Below are 23,926 nucleotides of genomic sequence, written 5' to 3' on the forward strand. Positions count from 1 at the left end.
TGCTCCTTTCCGTTGCCTGGTGTCTACCACTTTGTAGACTTCTGCAGTTCCTTCTTCTGGAGACCTTTTAAAGTTTATGGTTAAATGTATCTCCGTGTCATCCTCGTGTATAACGGCAATTTAGGATTACAGAGCTCAATTTGGAAAAGCATGTTAAAACCTCATTATACTGGTTCTAAATATATTGGCTCTATATGCTGGGGGATGAGTTGGAGACAGTTGCTGAAGTATATCCAGCTTTTGTGTGGCGTGTCCTGGAAGGCTAGCCATGAAAAATCACTTTTCAAATGAGAACTTAATAAAAACTTTCCTGCTCTGAACGCTAAGCCCTACTCCCCGTGCGATTAGTGGTTTCATTTCTTTCTCAGCAGTTGGGTAATGATTATGGCTCCAGATGCTGCAGGAGTGATAAAGAGAGTGATTAATTTCACTTGAAAGGGCATATGTTCAAAGAGGAGCCAGCCCAACGCCTCGAACGCGGATCTCACGTCACGGCCGTGCCGCACGACTTGGTACCCAACCGTTCCTGGGGAAAGTACCAGCAAACCCACGTTATTTATCCTAAGCCAACATATTTGCCGCTTGGTTTTGCCCAGTCATTGATGTATTCCACACCCCCCCCGCCCCTTCCTGTATTCCACAGCAACTGGTTTTAAAAGCTTTTTGTGTCTCTTTATAAAGCAGTGCTGTCAAACTTTCAGCAGAAGACTTTGAGAAGGTTGATGCCACCAGCGCAGCCCAACTAACTGTGAACAAGTGCAGCGTTATGTTTATACCCTGTACCGCGTGGAGTGGTAATGAAAGGATTCATACTCCCCAGCGTAGTCAACAGCGACTTTAAAAGTGTTCCTACGCTTTATTTGCAGTAATAATTCGCACCATGTGACTTGCTGAAAAATCCTGACATTTAGAGGATTACATTTTCAATATACTTAAAAAATTAAATGTGTAAGGTAGGTACTTTAATAAGTCTTTATTAGGACTTTATTGACCTATTGAATAGGTCAACGCAAGTACGAAACATGGCTGGTGGTGCCAGCCACATGATTAAATACAGGGCGAGGGGCTATCTGGTGTTTATTGTGTTATCAGCTGAACTTTTTCACTGATTGGCATCCTCTGTGGTTTATTCTATCACCCCTGAGATCCAAAGACCTTCAAATATCAATAGTTTAAAAATACCCACCTATGTGTGAGGCGTGTTTTACTTCTCTGCAGTGTGACATTTATAACCATAAATTTCACAAGTTTGAAGCTGCCAAAGACAAAAATAAATTCAGTACTTGTGACATCTTTAAGATCTTTTGACCCATTAGTTAAATTGATTTATATCACCCAGTTGCTCTTAAGCAAAATAAGCACTTTTCTTCTAGCTTTTGAAAATCTTCACAGTGGAAACACTGAATATAGAAAAGTTATTTCTGTACATTTATTAAATTCTGATGTGTATTAGCTGCATAGTTTTGAAGGAGCTGCCTGGATGGGGTATAGAAGTGGAGTTTTTACAGGCAAGGATTAAAAAGAGGCTGTAATGATAAATGACCAGGAACTTTTCAGAAGTTCTTTTATTAAATATCGTGCACATAAGGAAGCGCTCGCGTAAAGCTTTTATTGTCGTGCCCTTAATAATCTTGCTTGTATTGATAAAGTAATGCTGAATTCAAGCAGAAGTAAAAATGAATTTCAGTAAATTGCAGCTCTGTGTTAAACATATATACTATATGACTAGAATAAGTAACTTGGATAAGCTTTCAATACTTTCAGTTAAACTAATTCAGTACATCTGTTTTTCAACTGGCATTAAATATTTCATAACCCGGGTATAGTTGTATCTTGATTTAAACCATAGTTAATGTGGAAATTTATGATTCTGCGGATGTGTGTCCACGAATTTAGGTTTATTCACTGGCAGTGGTGAGCTCGCAATGCGTGAAGTTGTGTCTGTGCTTAACAGGCAGCCGACATGCATTTGTTTTGAAGTTGTAGAAATCCGCTAATGAGGGTTTATCCAAACTTTAACTATTATTGATCACACTTTTCTCTTAAGCAAATATCAGTCCTCTACTGCATTCCTCTGCAAAGTGCTAAGAAAACCTTAGAATTGGTTCCAAACATGAAAAAGTGTGGAGGGGAAAAAAAAAGTATATCCTTGTACGCAAAGCACCGAGATGAAAGTTACACCGTGTGTCTGAGCGTTAAATGTCGTGTACGTGTTAGTATCTATGTGTGTGTATGTCTATGCATTATTTTTTGGGTGTATTTCTATGTCCACAGTGTGTAAGTGTGTTGCCATTGAGCCAAGGACACTGGTGTAGTGGCAGAAATAGCAGCATAGCACCATGCTTTGAAAACTGGAGAAGGATCAAATGAGAGACAGGGAAGTCAGAGTAAGCGATGACAGTAATGTTGTTGTGCCCTAAGGGTCTTGCAAAGTACAGTACTTAAAACCCAATTTTTGCTTTGTAGATAAGTGAGCATGTCTCAGTTAAGTCAATATACCGGTGCAATAGATGATAAAGCTTGGTATTATATGCACCTGCTTTGATATTTTCCATACTTTCTGCTTTAAAGGTAACATTTTATTTATGTTTGGAACACTCTAAAGTACTTCAGGCTTTTTGTTACGAGCTTTCAAACATGTTGCTTGGGTTAGCAATGGGAGCTCAGGCAGCCCAAAATTTTTGCTCTCGTGTTAGGTGTTTATTGATGGCTAATTGACTGCTGACTTTTGCTAGGGCTCTCCCCCCAAAAAGCAGGGAGTGACACTAGGGGATAACGAATCAAATAAATGGAAAAACAAGTGAGAAAATGTAATTCTGTTCAGTTACATTTAAATATTGAAGGCTGCTTTTTGGAATGAAAACAAAGGTGAAAAACAAACAAACAAAAAATCCCTGCTTTGCCTATAGATATTTTAAAATTTGAATGGACTCTGATACAGAAAAAAAAGTTTTACTTATCTTCTTCACTGTGATTTACTTGTCCTTGATTGATTTTTTTTTTTTTTTTTCTTTTTTAAATTGATGAGCCAGCTTTCAAAGTCCTCAAAATGATTTAATTATTATAGCACCCAGGGCCCCAAATCAGATTTAAGGTATTTTGATACCGTTTATGGAATAAACCAGTAAACAGATGCTGAGGATGGAAAGTTGCTGGTGCTCAAATCTACTAGATGATTCTGCAGGCAGAAGATTCCCCCCTAGACCTTAACTGAAAGGTCAGGAGCTAACCTTAGTATATGCCGTTTAATACAATATTGTTGGGATAAATATATTGTAACTATATGTCTGTGTGTCTTGGTGTATCAGGAGCTAAAGGAATGGTAGACTCGCAGTGTTCTGAATATATTACCAAATAAAGCTATGCAGCATTCAATAAAGCAATTACATAAAAAGCATTACAGTCAGCTTCAATTCCAATATTAGCAGTAATAATCAATCATTTTCAATCCAAGGGAGGGTCTAATCGCTTTTTGTTGCTGCTTTGAAAGGTTACATTACTCAGTTATCTTGCAGCTGAGCAACCTTTTCATGTTTGCTTCATGTAGGATTTTATAAATGTTCTTTCTTTTAATCTCAGTATTTTGGTATTGGCTATTTTGTGAGAGTTTAAAAACGCTTTTCTCATCCCAGTATAACTTTTTACAGCTCTTAAGCCTTTTTGGAGCAGAAGACCTAATAGTCATCAGCAACGGATTAATTTTTTTTTAATGTCTGTAAAATCTCCTTTTTATTCCTTGTGCTGGTGTCGCCACTTTTCTTTGTGGTGGAGTAAGCATCCTACGTTAAGTAATCTCATTCAGCTTCATCCAGCACTTGTTGTGGTGCAGTTCAAGGACTTTTCTTTGGCACCCTTCAGATGGTGGAGTCTGGCCTTCCCACAGAGCCTCTTCCTCGGTCTAATCCCCCTGAGGCTCTGGTACAGATCACTGCTGGTGGGTATTAATTGGTACTGGCTTGGTAACCCTGTTTAATTCCTTCCTTCATTGGGTAATTTGGGAAATGGTATTAGGACCTTTAGGATAGTACTGGTAAGTTGGTAGTTCAACAAAAAAGAGAAAATGGGAAAAAGATGATTTCCATCGAGCTTTCTTCCTGCTTCACCTCTCGAGGACAACAGGTAGACCGGGTGGTTGACTGATAAAATAACAGACTTGATTCATTTTTTTTCTAAAAGTGTAAATTTTATAGGGCCTGATTTTTTTTTTCTTTTTTTATCTTCCACCCCCCTCCCCAGAAGCCTAGCGACTCTGTGAAAGATCCTTGCTTTCAGGTCACCTGGAACCATTTCTAGCCAATCCTTTTTACTTGTGGACAGGGCCGTTTAGGCAATATTAATCACAATGCAAAATATTGACCTTTAAGGAAATGGGTATCTCCTTTTCTTAGATATGAACCTGGCTAGTGGTTGAATTACTATATCTGGATGATGCCTGTCGGCCCATGAATTTACTTCCTCCATTGACTGGTAAAATTAGCATATTTTGCATGAATGAGAACTAAAAGGTCCATTGCATTTTAGGTTTTTTCCAATGTAAATAGCAATTGAAGCAGCTGGGAAGTTTTGGCTTAGAAGAATTATCAGAGATTTGTTTCTTTTTATGTCTGTGATGGTATTGGCAAAGCTGTCTGTTAAGATATCGCTGATGGATTTTTTTTTTTCTTTTTTTTTTTTTTTCAATCCTAACAGTTCTATCATGCCTGGCCTGCATATACATTTTAGTGCCCATAACTGTTCTGCTCTCCTATGGACACATCCGTGTCTTTAGGTAGCTATTAACACATGGAAGATCCATACATCTGAATGAATTTGTGTTGCTGTGTTTCTTATTTTTACTCTTTATCAACATAAATCTATTCAGTCTGACTTCTGTTGTCTTTATGCACTGGCAGCTGCACGGGGGTAGCATAGGATGCTACGTGAAACTGCTGATGGTTAATGTCACACGTTATTCTAGGCTTGCTTTTGTTTTTAACTAGGCTGGTAAATGCCATATGTAAAATTTCATAACTTTCTCATAAAACCCTTTTAAGTATCTCTCTGGAGACTCTATTGATAAACTTTCCCTTAAGCATACATATAAATTAAATGTGAGAACCTGAGGCTAAAAGAAATTGCTCCAAGGCAATGATTCACAGGGATGAAAAATCAATAAGAGTTTCATTAAGAATGGAAAGAAAAGTTTAGACAGGCTCTTTGCTTTGCTTTCCTATGGAAAGCAGAGGGAGAAACCATTGATCATTTTATTCAGCTTTATTCTTGAAATAGGAGTCGTAATGTTGATGCAGGTATTTCGAAGCATGAATGTGGCTGGGTGGAAAGACCTGGCGCCTGTGATCTCTCTGCCTGTATCCCCAGTGCATCTTTCCGAATTCTCATCCTTCAGCTCTTCCCTTGGGTTTGCATGAGCAGCACCTGCTGTAAGTGGAGTTCTCCTCCGGAGAAGCGGCCTCGGTTGAAAACTTGGAACTTGCTTAAGCAGGTGCGTTGATGCAGGAGGTTGTGGAGCGGAGCTGCAGAACTGCTGCCAAAGGGACCTCTCTCCTCCCCTGGGTAGAGGTTTCCACCTGTAGCTCCACTCCTCTGTGGGTCAGGTTGGGTGACCGTGCTGGACGTCTCGATTCAGATACCTGATGTGATGGAAATGATATTTTTTTTTAATATATGTATATATTTTTAAGGTTGTTTGGTTGAATTGGCTGTCTGAGAAGCGACCTGCCCTGCAGCAGATGGGGTGAGGATGAGCGGTGGGAGGGCAGGAGGGTGCTGAGGGGCAGGTAGGGGATGGGGGAACGGGAGCAGCCCACGCCTGGGAGCTGTGTGGGCGAGCGTGCACACAGACGCTGACACGGGCGCCCGCTCGGTCTGTGCGTAGGAGCTCCTCTCTGCTGGGAAGATTGTGTTTGTGGAAGCAGGACTTCTATAGCAACCGTATTTCCCTGTCATAACTCTCAATATTTTTTTTTTTTTTTTTTTTTTTTAGTTTTCCTATTAAAACTTGGTGATGACACATGTTAACAATCTTACAGTGACATTCGGCAGTTATACATCTGTTTCTTTTCATTAAATACTGGTTTTTGAAAAGTTTCAGCGGCGATCCGATTAAAATGCACTTAGGATGGAAAACCTGGCAGAGGTTCAGCCAGGAGCAGATTTATTTCTCCAAGCTTGTTTAAAAAAAACGGGAATGCTGGCAGGGTTGAATAGTAAATATGAGCTGTACATCGTGTTCAGGAGGCTTTTTTTGGATGCCTTGCATGAACCCAACAAGTGAGAAAGTGAAACGCACGTGACTGAGGGCTCTGACAGAGTTGTGGTGATGGATTAAAATCAGATGAGCGAAGCCGCTGCCACCCCTGACCATCTGCCCTGCTCTTTGTTGAGCATCCCAGAACAGCAATATTTGCTCTGTTCATGAATCAGCTTTATAAAACAGTTTTTAGTCTGGAATATCAAAGTAAGCTGAATTGGGGCTGGTTTACTTTAATAATGCTTCTCTGAAATGGTTTTGGGGGAGCTTTCGGACTGCCCCGGCTCTCCAAAAAGGCGTGCTAAAAACGGGTGCTGCTTGGAGTCCTGAGGCTGGCTTGGGTAATGCACTCGCGCTGCCTCCTTGCTGGCATCTCCCTACCCCGCCGCTCTGTGGGCGCGGGCGTGCGTCGCTGCTCGGCTCCGGCGCTGGGGCCAACGCCATCCACAGCCCTGACCGTCCCCGGACCACGCTTCCCTGCCCAGCATCGCCTGTCCTGAGGGCTAGCACAAGTGCTGCTCTCAGCCCAAAGTTTATTCTCAGTGCATTTAAAATTGGGGTCCTGTTTGCCACTCCAGTCCTGCAAAAGCCCTGTTACCCACTTGTAAATATTTTACCTTAAGAGCAAGCTCCTACTTGTTACTTAGATATGATAAAGTATACAGTGATTGTCTAATGTACTCCTTCATCTGAACGGTAATTTGGGGAAATCTGTTGCTTGGTTTTAGAGCAAAATTGGGTTAAAATTGATTAGCTGAAGCAAATGTGGTGCACCACAAGCCTACGCTGAGTCCTGTTAGATGCAATAACCAATAATAAACTAGTGCTGGGGGCTGAAAGTCCCGTGCCTCTAAGGGCCCCCGGGCTGCAGGATGACCTGTTCACCTTTCCTGGTTTTTGAACAGTGGCGAGTGAACAGATTGGATCAGATCTTGTTTCAGCATCATCTGTTTCCACAGCTGAAGCTCCCATATGATCAGATGGTATAAATTATTTAAGATGCAGAAGCTGTGTAACCGGAGTCTCCAGTAAAGGCTCCATCTGTTCTGCCAACCTTGAGGACTGCGCATTTCACGGCGTTGTCTGTGTTGCTGGGTGACATCATGAGAGTCAGGAACATTCAGATGTGCCCCAAACTGTTGCTTCCCACTTGCTTCACAGCAGTGAAGACCTCGCTGCATTAGCACCGTGTGCCTGGGATGCCCTTGGCCCAACTGCATCCACAGCCCGGCCGTGCTGCTGAGTGCGCCTTCAGCACCAGGTTTAGCATCCTATATCAAAAGCTGGGCTGGATTCTATACAGCACCGAGAGAAAACATATGGGATCTGAGAGGTTGTTGTGCAATGGGAGGAGAAGACAGAAAAATAGGGAAAAAAACCCCCAACAAATTCCAGTCTTTTGAGTTCCTGGTGCACATACTCTGTCTTGTTTAAATCACGTTTTCAATTTCAGACGTTACGGCTAATCAGTATTTTAGTGATTCTATTCAGAAATGGGGGCAGCAGCATTTTTTGTGTAACAAAACCAAATGAAATTATTCCATGTGCAGGTGATAAAGAGAATAAGAATGGAGTTTTGGAACATCAAACTGTGTTTGTTTTGGTTTCCCCCCTCAAGTTTTGATGCTGCCAACCTCCTCCTCTCGAAGAGCAGAAGTTGAGTTTTTGCGAAGCTTCCTGAAAGAGAGTTTTGCTTTGTGACGTTAAGATTAAATATTGACACTGTTTTCTGGTTTCTTCTCAAACTCAAGGAAAATATATATTCCCTATGTACTATATTCTACATATATAAATGGAATTTATATGTGGAATGGGCTGCGCAGGGATGTGGTCAAGCCCCCATCCCTGGAGGTATTTAAAAGATGGGTAGACGAGGTGCTTAGGGATGTGGTTTAGTGGTGGACAGATAGGGTTGGACTTGATGATCTTAAAGGTCTTTTCCAACCAAATGATTCTGTGATTCTCTGAAATGGGGAGAAATGCATTTTCTTAAAATATGCATGGCTTCAGGTGTAGGTTTAAGGAGTTGCTCCAGTTATCACAGCTGCTCAGGGTAAAAATGTGAGAGTAAGGAAGGGTGAAGTTTAGTCTCACAGATGAAGTCTACAAAGTTCTAAAGCTTAATTTTCAGAGCTTCATTTTCGCCTGTTCGGTTTATTGTAACCCATCTTGGGAGTCTTTTTCTTAAGGCTGGCTGATTTCCCTTCAGTCAGAAACCAGGCGGGATGGTAGATAAAATATCTACTGTGTAACTCTTGTATCATTTTTCTAAACATGATAATTATGTTCTAGCCTTGCATTCTTCTGATACAATACCAAACCCCAGCTACTGTGTTCCTGCTTTTTTCTAAGAACAATAAATCCTGAATAGGCACGGCGGTGGCAGCCGGCTGGTACCACTGGCGGTACAGGTTGTTAGAGATTGCGTTGATGGGCTCTGTTCTGGAGAGATTTATAGCTCCCAGCTTTTGGAGAGAAAGAGAACAACCAACGCTAAATAAAGTAGGTTGGTTTTTTTTTTTTTTTTTTTTTAATTTGAGAAAATTTTTAGACAGAGCTTTTGTTTGGCAGACCTGCCAAAAACTTTTGTGTGTGTGTGAGAGAGCTCGAAAATGGAATGATTGGGCTGTCGTACGGTTGGATATTGGGGCTCAGCACTCTGCAGCTGTCAAAGACGGATCGGACGGGGTGGACGTGGTTTTGGTACAGAGTTCCTGTGGCCATTTGTAGATGGCAGCAGCACAGGCAACATGGAGGTTCCAGAGAAACCCTACTTCTAAACCTATTTCTCTATTGCCTGCAGCTGCTGGTGGGGTGGGCAGGGAGTAGACGCCATCCCTGGCTCCGAGCCGTGGGCTTCGATGCGTTTGGTTTGGGCTACGGTGACAGACCGGGTGCTGAGCAGCAGTTTTAGGAGGTGTGCATTTCCCCTGCCCCCACCGAAGAGTACCTGAGCCGTTCAGCCTGAATCAAAGATTTATCCCAGGGAGAAGAAAGAAATTAAGAGGAGACAGTTAAATCTCTTTTTATGCTTTTTGACTTTATGGGATTTTTTCATTCTGTGCCGCGACTGTGGTTTTCTGAGCCGAACGCTGAAAATAGAACATAAAAGCTCATAAATTTAACATAAGGCAGAAAGGCCATAGAATGAATAAATACATTTACCTTCCAGGGAATACCTTTTGCCAGTCGACTTCTCTCCGTTCAGATCGGGCTCCACCATCTCAAGCATACAAACTCCTCTGCAAATCTTTTTTTCCAGAAAGAGATTGCTCCCAAATGGCTTTAGTGGCTCCTTCAAAGGGTTCTGCTAACTAGTGAGGTGGCCATCCTAATTTTACCTAATTTTAAAGAAACCACCTCATTTTGTGATACTTTTAGAGAAAGTAGAAGAGTGGGGGCTTCTAAAAGCTGTGATTTTTCTTTTTCTCTCTTTCGCCCCTGCACTGCTAACCCAAGCCCTGCTTCCTACCTGCTGCTGCCTGGGTTGCCCCCCTGCCCGTGTGAAGCTTTGCATCAGTTGGGGAAAAAGAGGGGAAAAACTGCAAAAAACCCTATAAAAAAACTGCAAAGGGTTAGTGGATGTGTAGGACATAGTGCGCCGAGGGCTGTGATAGCGCGGGAGGAGGATGTTTGTCAGCACGTTACCGCGCTCAGGGTCATCAATAAAAAGGAAGGAAATTGTCACTCTTCTTTTACAATACTTCCCTTAGATTGATTTTTTTTCCCATTTGTCTTAAATTTGTAGCTCTGGTAACAAATGCTGTTTATGGGGAGCAATCAGCAGAGAGTTAAACTCTGGTACATGGTGTGTAGTTTACCTAAGCTTAGCGGAATTGCAGTAAACCAGAATTTGCAGCAGGAAAATAACAATGAAATCCAGTATACCAAATTGTGAGACACACTAACCACTGGTGGTGTAGCAAGTATCCTCCTATTTGTTTATTTATTTATTTATTTATTTTCATACTTTTCAAGCTGATTTCTTTCTTTGCTTCAGAAGTGTCTATGTAGTTCCCTGGTTGCTGTTTAATCTGGCTGATGGCTCATGGTTATCCTCTTTAGCATGGACCAGTTGTGGGCAGGCACCGTTGCAGGCAATTTTGAGTGCCCCCACTACCATACAAAACTCTGATGAACTACACCTAGGAGTGGTTCTTGGAACTGCTTTTTTGGAGACGATATTTAAGCCCCAGCCATGGGATTACCTTGGGTAACAGCCTTTTTTACTCATAACTTAATGTACCAGGCAGTGCGATGCAGCCCTGGCTGCGCATCTCCCCGCTTCCCTCCATTCGCTTTGCAGCTGCATCCATTTCTGCTATTTGCTAAGTGGCATTTCCATTTGAAAAGGGATGGAGGAATAGAGGAGAAAACACGTGCAGTTTTTGCTTTATTATACCTCACCTTAAGAGGGGAAATACTATTTTCATTTTAACAAAGAAGAAATGTTAATTGGTGTCCATAGCCAATTTCCTCTGGGTAAGTAGGCAGTTTGCAGTAATTTCAGAGTGATGGATCACCCAGGTAAATTTTAGGTATTTTGTTTGGCATAATCTGACAGGCCACATCTCCAATCTCATTCAGTTTCAAGCCAAAGTATTCTGGATACCAGTTTTTATTTCTGGTATATTAAAGAAACAGCTCTTTTCTTTGCAGGTTATGGCTCTGTTGCCAATTTACTTTTTTTTTTTTTTTCCCTTTTGTCCCCCCCATTCAACGTACAGCACACTTCTGTGTGCGGAGTTGTCGCTGATGGGAAGGAAGCATGGGGCCTAAATTCTCAGAATATTTTATCAATGCTGTACACTGTGTGTTGACAGGACTGCGTGTAACATCACCACATCAGAAATGAGGGTAGAGTAAAATATATTTAAAAAAAAAAAAAAAAAAAAATTCGATGTAGGGCTGTCTGGGGTTTCCTAGCGAGACGCGTGCTTGCCTCGTCTGGAGCATGGGCAGCAAACCACCTACCTGTGAGAAGTATTTTATTTCTGTGTGCACGCTGGCTACGCGTCTGTCCTTCAGGAGCATGGTAAAGCTGAAGCGTTTGGTCCAGGCCAAGGAATGCGTCACTCGATGTCCGAGAGGGATGGGGCAAGGTTATCTAATGAAGACTTTAGCAGGCCTCGGGTGGCAGTTAATCATAACGTTGGCATGATTCCTGTAGCTCCTTGTATTCTTGAAACCTCGTATTATTCTTAGCATTCACGCTAACCATCTTTCATATCTTTTTCTTTACGGTATGTAATGAATTTTAGTGGCTAATCTGTATTCACTTTTATTATTTTTTTTATCATTTTATATTTTGCATTTTTGATTTCTGTGATCTTTTTTAACAAGCTTGTGCTTCTTTCTAGCTTTTTCTTTTAGTACTTTGCAGCGATCATTTACATTTCTTGTAAAAAAAACCCTTCTGTTTGATTTGGGTTGTTTCAAGAGTATAGCTATCGCTCTTTTAAAGAACCGAGTAAATATGTTTTGAATTGGTAGATACTTCGGTCCTTCTAATTGTAATTTTGCAATTAAGTCAGAACTACTCATAGAGCATAGGCTACTACTGTGCTATAGTTTCCTTTTATTCTTTTTTTATGTAAATGCCAGTAGCTGACGCTCTCCCAGTAAATATTCAACCCCAAAATATATGGAAGAGATACCTGAAATATTTACTCCAATTACTGAGGTTTTAAAGAAATATTTTACAGACAATTAACTATGACTACCAGTAATTTTTTGAAGTGTTATGTTGTTTTGACTGTGTACCTAATGATGTTTTAATAGGTGTCAACTCTTATAAATATAAGAATTAGAGACGAGGGTGGATTTTTCAACAGCACAGAGGATAATTGGGTGTCTGACTCATACCAAAAGTTAATGCAAGTTGAGTGCCAAGCCCTTTTTGTGCCTCCAGATACCTCATTCAGAAAGATAACTAGTTAGTGCTCCCATTGTAAGGCCCAGGTAACAGTTATGTGTACACTTAATATTAATCTATATTTTGGTTTTTTTTTTTAGCATTTTTTCAAAGTCAACTGTACGTCAGTTGGCTGAAGCAAGTGACGCTTGTGTGTGTGTGTGTGTGTGTGTGGACTAAGCTGTGTCTCTCGTGGGTGCTGGCTGGGGGTGATGGGTATGAGAAGTACTGCCTGGGTACGTGTAAAATAGCTATTGGGAACGTCAACTTGAGGAGATACTCTTGATAGGCTCCTCTCTGCCAGCTATGGTCTTTTCATAGAAGGCTTAACGTTTTGATACCCAGGTGTGTCAAAACTGATCAGCTGCAAAATTAGTATTAGCATTTTTTTTTTTTTTTAAGAGTGTTATCTAAACTTTTTCTTAAAAAATGGTCTTATAATTGTTTAGCCAAAGGAACCCTCTGCTGACAGTTAAAGGAAAAGCCAGACATCAAGCCTTAGACATAAAACTGTTATAGATGACATTACTTGTTACGCTACAGACTATTTTTTTGGACTTCATGATTTTCTTCCTGATGGCTATCAGGGTATGCTGTGGTCATATAATCAAAGTCAGCATCTGAGCTGGAACCTCATTTCACCAAGCAGTTAACTAATTTTTCCTTTCTCTAAGCTGTATAACCACTTCTTTTGCGGAAATGCTGGCTCTGATCCAACGCTTACTGACTTTGTGTGAGGTCTGCGGAAAAAAAATGATGAACACCACAAATCCAGACACAACTTCTAATGAATGATGTCCCAATGGACAGGTTGATTGCTGGAAAACATTAATCAGATAAATGCTTCCTAGTAGTTTCTTCTTTGATGTAAGGCTAGAAGATGATGTGTGTGAGAATAAATGTGTGTTTCTTAGTGACCTTCAGCAAACCTTGATTTCCCCTTTCTTCAAATGAGACGCAGAGAGCAGCTGTAGTGAGCAACCCCACGGTCCCACTGAGGCTGTCCTCGTCCCCAGCACTGGCCGTGCTGGCTGCCTGGGGGGAAACTGTGTAAGAAAAGGGCAAATATACAGACTTTCTTGCATCCCTTTCCACTTCTGGCAGCCTGAAGCTTTAGAAGTCCTGAGCTGGAGATGGTGCCTGCACCTTAGGGATAATAACCTTAATAACCCTGATGGACTTTTCGCCATGAATCTGTCTAAATTGCTTTTTGAAACAATTTATACATCTGGCATCCAAGCATCCTAGAGCAACAAGGTTCAAAACCTAATTCTTCATAAATCTGCTGTGGTGTATGCTGAAAGCATGTTTGTTTTCTCTAACTATCTCCTTTGGTCTAATAAATGATATTCCTTTTTCCTTACCTATTCTTCCTTTCTAACTGGATTATGCCTTACATTTTTGTAAGGATTTAAGATTGCTGCCTATCCAGCTCATAGTATAAGGAGTGGTGAATATTCTTTTCCTTTTTTCCTTTCCTCTTGCTCATTTTCATATTACACACATTTTGCATATGCACGTTAATTGCATGGTTCTTCTTCCCCCCCCTCCCCCAGTTTTAGTCAGCCTATGCAATTCCCCTTTTGAAAGAAAGCCTTAATAATTCTTGTTACCCTTCTCTGGACTTCCCCTAATTTTATTATCCTTTTCTGAAACGGGGAATAGGACTATGCGCAGTCTTCCAGATGTGAGTGTACCTTACCCTGCCCAGGGATGCTTTGGGCTCTGCTATTTCCTGGTGTTCTGGTGTCTCTCCCATCAGGAGTGATTGTTCTGTGTTTTCTCGCCACTCTTCAAACGACTCCAAGATCTCGTTTTGAAATGGTAATAGCTATTTTAGGAGCACGTGACTTGTTACATATAGTTAAGGTTGTGTCTCCTCTAGTTAAAGGAACTAGACTGCTGCTGGGTGCAAACCTGAGCCAGGGAATTTGGTTATGTCCTGCTTCACGCAGTCCATATCTATAGGCTTTTTTATTCCTCTAGAAGACTCCATTTTCGAAGTGTAAAACCCGTGTTGATTCTTCCCCATTATAGGTATGTGTATCTATCCCATTGATTTTTTTATAACTTCTGCCAATTTAAATATTTGATTGTTATGGTTCTCCTGACTTTGTAATGAACTAAAGGTGAAAGTGGAAGGCTGTATATCAGGTAGGTAAGGGAATCCCTCAAACCTTACTTCTGCAAATCAAGAGACAAAGGAGAGAGGAAGAAAAGGGAGAGGAGCAGGTAGGCAAGCGTATGTCTGTCTGCTTTTGGATGGCACGAGCCTGTAACGCTCGTTAGCCCCATACAGTGCACCCTAACGACCCTCTTACAGGGAGCTGGCTTTGCATGGCCTTTCACTTCTGCTATGCCCACTGCTATTAAATATTTTTTTTTTTCTGATTTTTGAAAGAAAATAACATTGTTTGCAAACAGTTCCGCTTACCGTTTAATAAAAATAACTGAGGTTTTTCCTGTACTTTTGTTCATGTCTGCTGGAGTTAACCTTATTCTGCTGTTTCTATAGGAAGTGTTTGAAATGTTTCTTCCTGAAAACCTGAAGCATTCAATGGCACTGAATGTGTGACCCAGAGAGGTTTTTGGTTTCTTTTTTCCCTTTTTTTTTAGCTGGGGTTGCAAACAAAACCAGCAAAACCAGCTCTAAACCTTGAGTTTAATAAGTCTTTAACGACGTTGCTCTAAACGCTCTGCCGTTTTCAGAGCCAGGCAAGCAGCTCTGGCGTGGTAGAAGCTCTGCTGCAAGACTTGGAGCTGGGAAATGAAAAGGGGAATCATCTCCCCAGGGAAATGGTGAGTGTGCTGGGAACACTGCACGAAGCCCGGGAAAAGGTGATGATAAAAAGACTCCGTAGTGTCTTGGTCACAGGCCAGGGGACCTGATGTGTCTCTTTAATTTCTGACATCCTACTGGGATGTGTTCTCTTGATCATAATTAGAATTTTGGGGAGTTTACTGCTATGAAAAGAAGAAAGAAGAAACTGCTAGACAAACAGACAGCACCAATGTCAAACTGGCTGTTGTGTTTCTTGAAGTGCTGTAAGCCAGGTAAAGCTTTGAAGACCTTGGTAATAGCATGCATGGGCAGCGGTGCAGTCCAGGTCAATTATATCTGTCTCTGTAGTAGTGATAGGAGAGTTGAAAGAGTAGCTGAGGCTTTTATTTCCACTTTTCTAGGAAGTTTACTTGAGAGCTATGAGATTTCCCCCCCCCCATCCTTTTGACCACATAAAACTTGCTCTAATTAACTTTCTAATTGTAAGCAAACTGAGGGTTTTTTTATGAGCCACTGAAAAAAAAAAATTTTAAAAAAAAATCCCTAAATCTCCATTAGTAAAAACCAAAATGCTGACCTGAAATTTAAGACTTATTTGGATACTGCAACCTAAAGTTCGAGGAGTCCTCCAGGACTGTTCAGGTAGTTTGAAGGCACAGCTATGCTCTTCCTTAATATTAATTGAAAGTACTTGGAACTTGCAACATTGCAATTTTCATTTTGCTGTTCTCTTCTTTGGGGAGCCTGTTATTTTCTTCCTGCATCTCTCTCTCTCTTAGATATGTACTTGGCCACTTATTGCCAAATTACACAGTTAAGAGGTGAAAAGAAGACTTAATATCAACCCTGTCACGGACCTTTTCCCAGCCTTGCTGTGTAATGCCCATCTGTTGACCAGGCTGATAGGGTGAATGGTGACAGATACCCTGTGAGATGTATAAAGCTATTGAAAAATAATTTTTTCCTGTTTCCTTTTACTGTAGTCATAAAAAATAGATCATTAAGACTGTTTTATAAACGTGAATGAGCTAGAAAATATTATGACAACGAAAGTTACTAAAGATACAGAAATGAAATTTTTAGATGAGATTTATCTTCTTACTTTAATTTGTAGTCCTGCTGTACAGTAAATGTAATAACCATCAAAATGAAAAATGCAGCAGATTGATAATACCATTGAGTTTTAATTAAACCACTGAATTGAAAAGGGCCCAGATGGATAACTGGAAAATGTAGTTATAAGCCTGGTATGAAAAATGCTGGATTGCAAGTGATATGTCTTATAAATAAATGCTATGCCAAAAATAACCTCATTTTTAGAACACATTCCTAAAATTAATCATTTAAGTTTCTAAAACAGATGGTTTCTAGATTTTATTTAATTTGGCTGCCAAGCACTTATTACACTAGATTAGGAATTGTGCTTTTAACAAATCCCTGTCCGAGAGTCTCGTCCAGTATGGTGATGCCCCGGGAAACGGAGCGGTAGTGCTAAGGCGTGTGAAAGCTCAGGTGTGTAAAATCACGGCTCAGCCTATTTAGATGTGCAAATTGCATTAATTTGTCATAAAATGCTTAATACACAAAACAATTCAGCATGAGATAATGTTAAACACTATCAAAGTAAAATTTGCATCTTTGTTGAGTTTTTTTCAAATTATACTTTAAGTGGAGACCCTTAATCAGAAGGTAGCTACACACTGAGACCTTTCTTGGTTCCTTTCTTGTCAGATTATTCCAGGCAATATTTTTGTCACTAAACAAGCTGGTATGTGCACAAGTGAGTACAAAACCCCACAATTCTTCCCATTTTTATTTTCTGATGAAGTCTCCTGAAGTTATTGTCAAAGAGAATCTTCATCTTCAAGTTATTTTGTAGGTATCTAAAAGTAAAAAAGCACGAGTCAAATTAAATTAGCTGTGATCAAATCCTAAAATTAGAATAGAAAGTTGCACAAATCAATATCTTGTTACCTTCAAAGCTTGTTATCTGTACCTTCTCATGAATTAATTCTAGAAACTTTATGCTAAATGATGTAAAAATTGATCTAAAGCTTGAAAAAAAAAATTGGTGATCAATAATTTTCTTCTAGTCAGAGAGAAATTCATTACCTTCTATAGGTATTACATTGCCAGATATCCTTACTGAGCTCTCGTCTAATCACTACATTATTCTTGACTGAGAACACATTAGCTGTAAAAATTCATGAAATGAGAAACAGAACATTATAAAGATTTTCTCTGGGTATTGTCAGTAATGAGTTGTGCAGAAAAGTGGAACACAGTCTCATTGCTGGTGAAGATGTGTTTATGTCTGGTATTGTTTTACACAAGCACGGATAACTGTACTTTTTTTATCATTACGTAGAGCAACTATTTTCTGATAAGTGTGGAGAAACAGAAATTTTTTTTTTCTCCCAGAAAGATTTAACTTGCCTTTTCTGTACCCAAATATATTTCTTATAACAAAAATTTTAGGCAAGAGTTCTGAGGTTCAGCATATCATTCAGAGAAGTGGTAGAAAAAGTCACTCACACTTCCTTGGCTATGGTGATCAATGGCATAATTTTAGCAGGGTGTTGGTGGCAATTAAAGGGACATGTCTTTGGGCTGAGTTGTCTGCTTCAGCTACTGCACACCCAATAGTTTGGCATGCTGCTTTTTAAACGAGATTTGTTTAGATCTGGGATATCTTCTCCCTGGTAACGGGCGATAGGATGAGGGGAAATTAGCCTCAGGTTGCGCCAGGGGAGGTTTAGGTTGGACATTAGGAAAAAATTTTTCACCAGAAGGATTATCAAGCATTGGAAAGGGCTGCCCAGGGAGGTGGTCGAGTCCCCATCCCTGGAGGTATTTAAAAGCTGGGTAGACAAGGTACTTAGGGACATCATTTAGTGGTGGGATGGCAGCATTAGGTTAATGGTTGGACTTGATCTTCAAGGTCTTTTCCAACCTAAACGATTCTATGATTCTATGATCATTCCTTTGATTTAGCAGAGGTGTGCTGTGGTCCAAATTAAATCGTCTTTAGACAACTCTCTGGCTGGATAAGGTACCTGCATGTGTGCTCCAGGGAAAATCCCCCCTTGTATAAGTTACTGTTTTCTTGCCCTGTTTTGCTGACGTTTCTCCTACCGCACTGTCTGCTCTTTTGCCTTTCTTTCCCTGTCCTTTTTGGTATTATTTTTCAACTTTTTGGGCATACCTTGGCTTCCATATGGATGTCACCCAGAGTGAAAAATCGGAGTCGGTGATATTCATGTAAGTCGCTTCCCTACTACTTCAGCTTATTTTGATGATTCAGGAGAGCCTACACATTATGTAAATTGAATAGCAAATATGACTTCCTATTGACAAGATGGGAAAAATACGATCTCGGAAAAAAGTGAAAAGCATCTGTTTTACACTGAATAATAAATAATTGAAACCGACTGAATTGTCAGAAAATACTGGTTAATAAATTTTGACTGATGTGTAGCGCTGTTGTATTAAAGAAAATTGGTGTATCGTGTGTTGTACAATACACACATACATGTAAAGTTACCATTTAAAGTGCATGTATTTAAAAAAACCAGTATGACGCTATGCTTAGCATGTGTGTATTGGTTAACTTTACGTGTTAAACCCTTAGAGCAGTTCATCTCTTCTTCATGGAGAATAATATACAGTGGTGCCATATCAACTTTGTCTTTCCCTGAATCTCATATGTTTTCATTTAAAGGAGAGTCGCAATGCGAGTTGAAGTATTGCTAATTCTTCGAGCAGATCTGATTGAGGTTAGATGAAGCCCGGATAACACTTGTTATCTCTGTGTCAAATTTTGAGCAGTCACGCTGAAATTGTTACAAGAAGTGCGCTGCTTTTTTATTTTTTTTTTTTTTTTTTATCAGGGTTTCTAATGGATTTGCATCAGCAGAAATGAAGAGGCAAAATTTGCATTCTTTATTACTGGAATCAATCTTGTAAAGTAAAACATTGCCATCTGCTAGCAGTTTTATACTTAAAGCTTCCCTGGTCAGACAGAGTGAGATGCCCAGTGTGTGCTAAAACTGTTGTCCTGGGGAAGCCTTGGCTAGCATTTCCAAATGTGGCTTTTAAGACCCCAAGCATGTCAGCACCGAGGAACTGAAAGCTGTGCAGTTATGTATTGCAGAATATTTGTGCTACCTTTATTTCATAAACCAACCAAAATTTATGCGTAAGGCACAGTGACTTTGAGAATATGTTATTAAAATCCTAGTTTTGTAATAACCCAGTCTCACACAGACGTTTTTAAAAGAGCCTCACCGGTTGTTTCCTGCAGCTGCGTGTGTAGAAGGCAGGCGGCAACATCCAGTCTAAAGCATTTCGCTCCAGTGGGTCTCGAGAGCCGCATCTACAGATGAAATGCTTTCTAAGGGTAGCTCCGAGGTGCCATCCATAGTCTCCCTTGTATCATTCCCTTTGTAACTTCTAATTAATCATGTTTGCAGTTTCCCAGTAATTAAAAGTTCCAATACATATATATGCAGGATACAAAAACTGCAAGTCAGTTATTGGGCTGAAACCTCACGGACGACTCCTCGTTTGAAGCTAAAGTCTACGGTAATGTATTATTTTTACCAGGGTCACAGCCTTATGTTAATCTGAGCCAAAAGTTTGACAAGATATATTAAAACCCACCCACAATCCTAATTACCCTGGAATTCAAACAGTGTTAGGGAAAGTATTTTCAAATTTAGGCTCTCTTACCATGTTTACTCATCCCAGTGCAGGTTCACCGATGCATCATCGTACCTTTGCCCTTGTTAATTTGTGCAAACATGGCTTTGAATTACATTTTTAGGGGATGAAGGTTGTTAGAGCTTGGCAATTTAAATAATGTTTACTGACTTACAGCCATTAGTGTTATACATTCATATATTACAGTGAAAAAATAATTTTCTCATGCATCTTGTGGGCGTGCGTCACCCCTCCTGCCTTGTTGGGGGTGGCTGCTGGTGTGCTTTGGGGTCTGGTTGTCCCCACTGTGGTGGCATGTCCTTTGGGAGGTTGACGTTATTCCTCTGGGAGTTGGTTGGGTTTTTTTGGTTGGTTTTTTTGTTTGGTTTTTTTATTTTTTTATTTTTTTTTTTTAAGTTGGGAGGAATGAAGGAGAGAGGCCCTCCCTGTATCTGCCCACCCTCTGATACCATCACACCTCTCTGTTCTTAGGGGCTTGTGGTAGAGCAGTTGGGTGGAGATGTCCATCTCTCGCGTGCCTTTGCACGTGCTGTAGGAGAGGAGCCTCTGTTCCTGGAGGAACTCAATAAAACCACCCTGTATTGCCATCCTTGCCCTCCGAAGCAGTCTGAAACCTGACTGATACCTCCCAAGCGATACTGATGCGGAAATATTGCTCGCTTTTTTCACATCTGTAACACTTCTACTGAACCTCTCAGTAAATCTGAACCTACTCAGGCTAGGCTCTTTCAGTTGGCAGAATAATTTGGAGTTAATGGGTAGTAAAATTTGGCCTTGAGTTTTTGACTTTCAGGAGAGTAATGGGCGCTTCTGTGTAGTAGTGAGGTGTTTTAATACAAATATTATTGTGGTACAAGCTCTTGTAAAATTGTTTTATCGTGAATGTGAGAAAGGGATGGAAATGGCTACAGCAGGATGTTGCCTGCTGGAGTGCAGTTGCTTTTGATGTAACCTGCCGTTCAGAAACTTTGCAAGAATTTTGGAATGAAAGCACACGCTATCGTTTCGCTCTCTGTTCCCATGACATTTAAAGGCAGGAAATAAAGGCAGGCATTTAAGTTCTCCATACTTCAGAGGTGTATGAACGGTCTGTTGAACCACTCCTCTGTGTTCCTGGAGAGTGTGAGTTGCTTTTAGGAGCAGTAAAATAACTGTGGACCTCTGAGTCTCATATTTTACAGTTTTACCTATGATCTCCCAAAGCTATCCCTAATTCTTAATTAATTTATAAAGCAGGTGCCTGAGCTGAAGTTTTTTTGACAACTGTCTAGTCAAAGGTAAAATAAAATACAAAATAACTGTACAGTAAAGCACAGGCAACTTTTATATACAGTAAAATTTACAGCTAAAAAGTGGTGGTAGGCCTAATAAAAAGCACTTTATGAAAAACAACATGTAGTCTGTGATATGTATGAGGGAAAGAAAAAAAAAAATAGTAGCTTGTAAAGTAGTCTAAAGATGGGTTTTTCTGCATTGTGAAGAAGAACTGGGCTTTGCACGCTTCAGGGCTCCTAATTACCTTACTCAGAGCTTTAGATCAAGGGAATAAGTTTTTGAAAGATCCAGCTCTGTAACATGCCTGTCTTAGGGCCAGTCCCCCATTCTGCGATGCCCTTACCCCACAGTGAGACCTTGTTCTAGCCGTGGGACTGACGGTCCACTCTTTGCAGACCTCACTGTCCTGATGGATGACAAGCTGACCATGAGGCAGCAGGGTGCCCTTGTTGCCAAGAAAGCCAATGGCATCCTGGGATGCATTAAGAGGAGTGTGGCTAGCAGGTTGAGGGAGGTTCTCCTCCCCCTCTGCTCTGTCCTAGTGAGACCCCACCTGGAGTACTGCATCCAGTGCTGGGCTCCCCAGTTCAAGAAGGATGAGGAACTCCTAAAGAGAGTCCAGAGGAAGGCTACAAAGATGATGAGGGGACTGGAGCATCTCTCCTGCGAGGAAAGGCTGAGGGAGCTGAGCTTGGTTAGCATGAAGAAGAGAAGACTGAGAGGGACCTCATCAACACATACAAATACCTTAAGGGTGGATGCCATGAGGATGGAGACAGACTCTTCTCAGTGGTGTTCAGCGACAGAACAAGGGGCAATGGGCACAAACTGAAGCATAAGAGGTTCCAGTTGAACATGAGGAAGAACTTCATTACTTTGAGGGTGACAGAGCACTGGAATGAGCTGCCCGGGGGGTGTTGTGGAGTCTCCTTCTTTGGAGATATTCAAAGCCCACCTGGACAATGTCCTGTGCACCCTGGTCTAGGTGACTCTGCTTTAGCAGGGGGGTTGGACTGGATGGTCTCCAGAGGTCCCTTCCAACCCTTGCCATTCTGGGATTCTGTGATCACCAGGTCTCCTCGCCACTGCCGCAGAGGGAGTAGCTGCCTGTAGAGTGCTGGTTGTAGGACCAGGGCAGTCCTACAACAGCAGGAGGTTGTTACTATTTGTGACAGAGCAGCTCATTTAAGCTACTGCAAACTCTTGCTTTATGGGAGGGCTTGTGCTCATACAAGCATGGTGGCAGATGTGTGATCTTGAATGTCTGCACACAGCGGGCAGAGCATGGAAGATCCTGGAGGTTCTTTGCTTCATGGCAAGGGAAGCTTTGAACAGAGGTGTGTATTTTTAGTATATGCAGGGCATTTTGGTAGAGAAATAAAGTTCTCTGACATTGCAAAATAATTGCAGAAATGTCTTTTGTTGAGAATGGAGCAATACAGCGAGAGAAAATTATTTGTATTTTATGCAAAGTTTTGATCAAATTGTGATGTGGCAAAGTATTTGTACTAATTTTCCATCTGTAGCAAACTTTTATAAACAGTGACCCATCTGTTTCAAATTGCTGCTTTGCTTGCGCATTTATAAATTCAGTGTTTTGCATAGCGCAGTTTGTTAAAGAAATGCACCTGACTTCCTTTTTTTATTTTTTTTCTCTGCACTGCAACGTTTCAGGGTTTGTGTTAATAAATGGCATTTGGTTACTTTCTGCTGAACATTCAGGTTTTGGGAAAGAAAGCAACCATGTCTAATAAGAGCAACTGATTGTGCTTCAGCTTGAAGTCGATGATAGAAGTGCCTAACTGCTTAAAGGGAAGCAATGTTGGGCCATGGTATTAGCATGAAAAAGCCATAATTATGCTTGTGAAATTTGAAGTCCGAGGTCTTTAACTCAAAATCCAGGTTTTCTCACCTAATTTCCTAAAACCATACAGAGAATCTTACTCTTCTACCCTCCTTCCATTTTTCTTTTCGGTTCCCTCCCATCAGCAGCATGATAGTTTTGCTCCGTTTAGTTCCCAAATTATTCTGGTCTATCTCTCTTCTCCATATCAGCAGTTAAAGTATTTATAAGTTCTTTAGCGCTGTTTTTATGAGCCTCCTTTTTGCATGGTAGCGGTTTGGTTTTCAAAATATTGGAGGAGTCATATGCACACCACGCCATCTCTTACTCATTTTTATTTTGTCTTCCAGTCACTACAATAATGAGAGCTGTAGAAAATGCCTCACCAGCAACATAAGCCATCAAGTCCGAAGATGTAAACAGATTACAGTTTTACCCACTGTCAGCTTTGCCCGCTCTACCAACATGCTATTTTACACCCGACTTTGGAAATCATTTAGTTGATTGATATAGCAATAAAAGGACATTTAATAGCAACCAAGATAAAAAGCTTTGCCTAACACTCTTCGTCGTGTAATAATGATCCTCACAACATTCAAGACCTTCTTAAGTGATGAAAGTATAATACATAAAAATGCTGTCTGGCAAAACTCTCCACACTTTGAAAATTGCTTCTAGGATGAGAGGCCCAATTAGAAAAAGAAGAGTTCCTGTTGCCTCTTGAGACACCTGTCATTGCAAGAGAATTTGGAACTGAGTGAAATAGGAGGAAAATGAACATAAAAAAGCTTATCAACCCTTTTTGGGGATGGCGTTATTTCCTATGGCATGGTGTTAGTTTTATTGCTTTTTTTTAGTTAAAAGGGGCTTTGGTGCTCATTTCTTGCATTCAGAAGAGTTTAAGTAGCAGTCAGAATAAGGCAGTCACTAAATATTTTCTGATCTCTTGATTTTATTATAGCTATAAATTTAGTGGAAGAACACAACTATTACTTTGCCATAAATAATTTCAAGGAATTTCTCAAGTTAGATGACTGCTGTGTGTTGTAAATTCAATCTGAGTTTATTCTTTTAGGGATTGCATCCCCTATGGCCAAGAGCAATTTTTTTTCCCTTAGGAATTTTTTCCTTTGGTAGGGA

At 40.6% G+C, this 23,926-nt stretch overlaps 1 protein-coding gene across 1 annotated transcript in view; it reads left to right on the plus strand.

Annotated features, from left to right (window-relative positions):
• THSD7B (thrombospondin type 1 domain containing 7B) overlaps positions 1 to 23,926 on the plus strand; it is a 271,160-nt gene that overhangs the window by 9,233 nt on the left and 238,001 nt on the right. The window lies entirely within an intron of this gene.

The sequence above is a fragment of the Egretta garzetta genome, unplaced genomic scaffold (assembly GCF_000687185.1).
Source record: "Egretta garzetta isolate BGI_Z169 unplaced genomic scaffold, ASM68718v1 scaffold197, whole genome shotgun sequence".
Classification (NCBI taxonomy): Eukaryota; Metazoa; Chordata; class Aves; order Pelecaniformes; family Ardeidae; genus Egretta; species Egretta garzetta.